Genomic DNA, 5,235 nt, shown 5'->3' on the forward strand with positions numbered 1-5,235 from the left:
TATCCCCAACACCTGATTGCATAATCGGAAAGGTTCGGGAGTTTCATAGGTGGGAATTCTCGTAGCTCTAGTTCTTCTTCCACGGATATTTGGTTTGAGATTGGGATTTCTTACCGAGTATTCGTTCTTGATCTGTACCTTGTTGATTTATTTCTCTACCTGAATTCTATGTGGCTTCTCAATTTATGGATATGTGACCATTTCAAGAGGAATGCATTCGTTCATTTTGTTCGGATGTGAAGACTATATGTTGCAATTTTCATTCCGTTGGTTTCAGCTTCATTTTATCTGTCTATGTGCTAACGGTGGTCAACCTCTTCAGGATGGCTCCCGCTAAGAGCACCAGTCAGAATCAGAATCAAGATCCGCCACCACCTCCACCTCCTCCGGAGGCATGGCAAGTTGTGATGGCCGCAACCAATGCAAACACACAGTTGATCATGCAAATTCTTCAAGAGCGCAATCAAGGCAACCAAGGGAACCAAGGCAACAATCAGAATCACTTTGCTACACTCAACCAGTTCCTTGCTAACGGGCCAAAGACTTTCAGCAATTGTGTTGAGGCAACTGATGCTGACGATTGGCTCGTGGATCTGTGCAAGCATTTCGAGTGCAGTAACGTCAGGCCTGAGGACTTCGTCAAGTTCGCCTCCTTCCAACTCAAATATCAAGCTGCAGAATGGTTCCAGCAGTACAAGGATTCCAGAGGTGGACATGCTATTACCTGGGATGAATTCCGTCAAGATTTCAGAGCTCACCATATCCCTCAGAGCATGGTTGAAAGCAAGCGTGAGGAATTCCGCAACCTGAAGCAAGGCTCTTTGTCTGTCTATGACTACAACAAGTTGTTCCAGAAGCTCGCTCGCTTTGCCAAGCAGGACGTCCCTGATGAGAAGAGCATGATATACCAGTTCAGGGGCGGTCTCAGAGAAGAAATTCAGCTAGCTCTTGTTCTCTTTGAGCCCTTGAGATACGATGAGTTCTACAACATGGCATTGAAGCAAGAGGCTGCTCAACTGAGGTGCGATGCTTCCAAGAAGCGAGTCAGAGATGCTACTCCTTCTTCCTCTACTCAAGTGGACAAGCAGCAGAAGTATTGGCTTCCTCCTCCTCCGTTCCGTCAGCCGTTTCAGCAGAAGAGCAAAGGTGGCAGTGGTTCTTCCCACCCACCCAACCTTGGCTTTCAGAACAAGACTTCGTCCCAACCTCCAAGATCAAGTGCTCCGTATCACCGTCCGCTTTCAGAGGTCACGTGCGACAAGTGCCAATAGAAGGGTCACTATGCCAACAAGTGTCTCAATCAGAGGCGTCTCCCTCCTCCTCCTCCTGTCAGAACTGCAAGTACAGCTGTGGTCAAGCATAACCCCAAGCACGCCAAGGTCAATTTGATGAACGCAGCTCAGGCAGAGGATTCGTCGGATGTCATCATGCGTAACCTTCCTGTTAATGATATTCTAGCTAAAGTTCTTTTTGACACTGGTGCATCGCATTGTTTCATCTCGAGACCGTTTACATCTAGGCATGAACTGGTTTCGCAAGTTTTGCCTAGTCCATTAGCAGTTGTCTCTCCCGATAAGCGCATGCATGCTAACTCCATCGTTCCGGATGTTACTATCACCTTGGGTGACTACAAGTTTCTGGCTTCTCCAACGGTTCTTGGTGACTCGGATATTGATCTTATCCTCGGAATGGATTGGCTTTCTAAGAACAAGGGACATCTTGACTGTGCAGCCAGGCAGATTCAATTGACTCACTCATCTGAGGATGTAATTGTCTTTGCCGCTCGTGATGATACCATCCGTCTGTTTTCTCTCAATGAGAAGGGTGAACTCGATGCCATCTCGCAAATTCCAGTCATTTGCGAATATCAAGATGCCTTTCCAGAAGAGCTTCCAGGAATGCCTCCGCACTGGCCAGTTGAATTCGTCATTGATCTTGAGCCCGGCATGGAACCTGTGTGCAAGCGTCCTTACAAGCTCGGACCTGAAGAGTTGAAGGAGTTGAAGAAGCAACTCGATATACAAGAAAGAATGGGTCTCATCCGGCCTAGTTCTTCTCCGTGGGGTTGTGGTGTTCTTTTTGTGAAGAAGAAGGATGGAACGGACTGACTCTGTGTTGATTACCGTCCGTTGAACAAGAAGACCATAAAGAACAAATACCCACTTCCCAACATCAACGAGTTGTTCGAACAACTCAAAGGTGCCCAAGTATTCTCCAAGCTTGATCTCCGTATGGCTTATCATCAGATTCAGATCCGTGAGCAAGATATTCCCAAGACGGCTTTCAGGACAAGCTATGGTTCATATGAATACACGGTCATGTATTTTGGCCTCGTCAACGCTCCTCCAACTTTCTCTCGCATGATGAACTTCATCTTCAACGCCTACGCCAATGACTTCGTTCTGGTCTATCTCGACGACATTCTAGTTTTCTCGAAGAACAAGGAAGATCATGCCAAGCACTCGCGTTTGGTACTCGATAAGCTGAGGGAACACAAGTTCTACGCCAAGTTCTCCAAGTGCGAATTTTGGCTCGATGAGGTTCTTTATCTTGGTCATATCATCTCTGCCAAGGGCATTGTGGTGAATCCTGAGAAGGTGTCTGCAATTGTGAATTGGGAACCTCCTCAGAACGTGAAGCAACTCTGTAGCTTCCTCGGTCTCGCAAGCTATTGTCGAAGATTCGTTGAAAACTTTTCTAAGATCACGAAGCCTCTCTCAAATCTTCTCCAGAAGCACATCAAGTACGTTTGGTCTCCGGAGTGTGACATTGCTTTCAACACGTTGAAAGAGAAATTGATCACTTCTCTAGTTCTCACTCCGCCTGATGAATCCAAGCCGTACGAGGTCTTTTGTGATGCCTCTCTCCAAGGTCTTGGCGCAGTTTTGATGCAAGAGAAGAAAGTTGTTGCTTATACCTCTCGCCAGTTGAAGCCCAATGAAAAGAACTACCCCACTCATGATCTCGAGTTGGCGGTAGTTGTGCATGCTCTTTTGACTTGGAGACATCTCTTATTGGGAAGAAAAGTGGACATTTTCACTGATCACAAGAGTCTCAAGTACATCTTCACTTAGCCTAATCTCAACCTCAGGCAGACTCGATGGGTCGAAATGATTCAAGAGTATAATCCGAGTATCGAGTATACTCCAGGCAAGGCCAATGTGATTGCTGACGCATTGAGCAGGAAGGCTTATTGCAACAGTCTGATTCTCAAGCCTTATCAACCCGAGCTTTGTGAAGCTTTCCGCAAACTTAATCTGCAAGTTGTTCCTCAAGGTTTCCTCGCCAACCTTCAAGTCTCTCCTACCTTGGAAGACCAGATTCGCCAAGCCTAGCTTCTTGATGCTATGGTGAAAAAGGTGAAGATTGGGATTGCCAAGAGTCAACCCAAGTACAAGTGCTACTTCCCGGACTCCACCGAGAAGAGGCCATCACGGTAACACACTCAGTTGATTCATTTAAACAAAGTTAAGGTTCAAGTTATCTACAACCGGACATTAACAAATTCCCATCTGCCCATAACCGCGGGCACGGCTTTCGAAAGTTCAAATCCCTGCAGGGGAGTCCCAACTTAGCCCATGACAAGCTCTCACGGTCAAAGAAGGAATAGACCTCCTCCCAAGACGTTCCGATCAGACTCAGTATCTCGGTTATTCAAGACACTTCGACAGGTTAAAACAAGACCAGCAACACCGCCCGAATGTGCCGACAAATCCCGATAGGAGCTGCACATATCTCTTTCTCAGGGCACACTCAGATTGTCCAAACTTCTGGTAGGCCAGCCCAGAGTTGCCCCTGGTAGCCACCGGCGGCTGACGGTTTGGACCAACACTCAGAGGAGCACTGGCCCGGGGGGTTAAAATAATGATGACCCTTGAGTCCGCAGAACCCAAGGAAAAGAAAAGGCTGGGTGGCAAATGGTAAAACCAAGGTTGGGCATTGCTGGAAAAGCTTTAATCAAGGCAAACTATCAAGGGGTTCCCATTATAACCCAACCGCGTAAGGAACGCAAAATCCGGGAACATAACACCGATATGACGGAAACTAGGGCGGCAAGAGTGAAACAAAACACTAGGCGACAGGCCGAGCCTTCCACCCTTTACCAAGTATATAGATGCATTAAGATAACATAGCAAAATAATGATATCCCAACAAGTAAATAAATGGTTCCAACAAGGAACAGCCTCCAATCTTCACCTGCAACTAGCAACGCTATAAGAGGGGCTGAGCAAAGCGGTAACATAGCCAATCAACGGTTTGCTAGGACATGGTGGGTTAGAGGTTTGACATGGCAATTTGGGAGGCTTGCAAGCAAGTGGTAGGCATCGTAGCATTGGCATAGCAAAAGAGCGAGCAAACTAGCATAGCAAAGATAGTAGTGATTTCGAGGGTATGATCATCTTGCCTGCACAGTTGTCAGAGTTGACTGGATCCTCGAAAGAAAACTCAACGGGCTCCTAGTTAGCGAACTCGTCTCCCGGCTCTACCCACACAAGACAAACAAGCAACAAGGACACAATCAACCACGTGCAAGGATCAAGCAATATGATGCAATGATGATATGCTATGCGGGATGCGATGCGGGATGCAAAATGCAAGATATGACAGGAAAAGCATGAACCTGGCCTCAACTTGGAAATCCAAGTGTGCCACTGGAAAGATGAGATGAAGTCGCTTGAAAACGATATAAAGAACGCCGGAATCGGAGTTACGGTTTGGAAATGGCAAGCGATCCAAAAATGACACCGGTCTGCAATTTACAGCAAGTAGCCATCTAAATGCAATGAGATGAACATGCTACATCACCCAAACATGACAACAAAGTACATGGCAGGGATGCATTCAAGATTCTTAACAAAAGTCTAGCACTGAGCTATGGCCAATTCATCCATTAACAGGTTCAAACAAGCATGGCAAAAATGCATATGGCAAACAGATCTCAGACTTAGTGAAATTAACACTTGTCTGGAATTTCAGATCAGGTAGCCCTCTTCGGAGCAACAAAACTACATGCTACAGGATCTGAACATGGCAAAGTAAAGCATGGCATGGAGCTACTCAAAGAGCTTAACAAAAGTCCCTTAGTGACCTTGAGCTAAAAGGGATCAGAAAATACAATTGCAAGCATGTGAACATGGCAAAAACATAATCAGTTTTCAGACTTAGTGAAAACTGGCACATGCTGAAACATAACTCAAGTAGGCATGTTTACGAGCTCGATGCACTCACTATGGT

The sequence above is a fragment of the Triticum aestivum genome, chromosome 6A (assembly GCF_018294505.1).
Source record: "Triticum aestivum cultivar Chinese Spring chromosome 6A, IWGSC CS RefSeq v2.1, whole genome shotgun sequence".
Lineage (NCBI taxonomy): Eukaryota > Viridiplantae > Streptophyta > Magnoliopsida > Poales > Poaceae > Triticum > Triticum aestivum.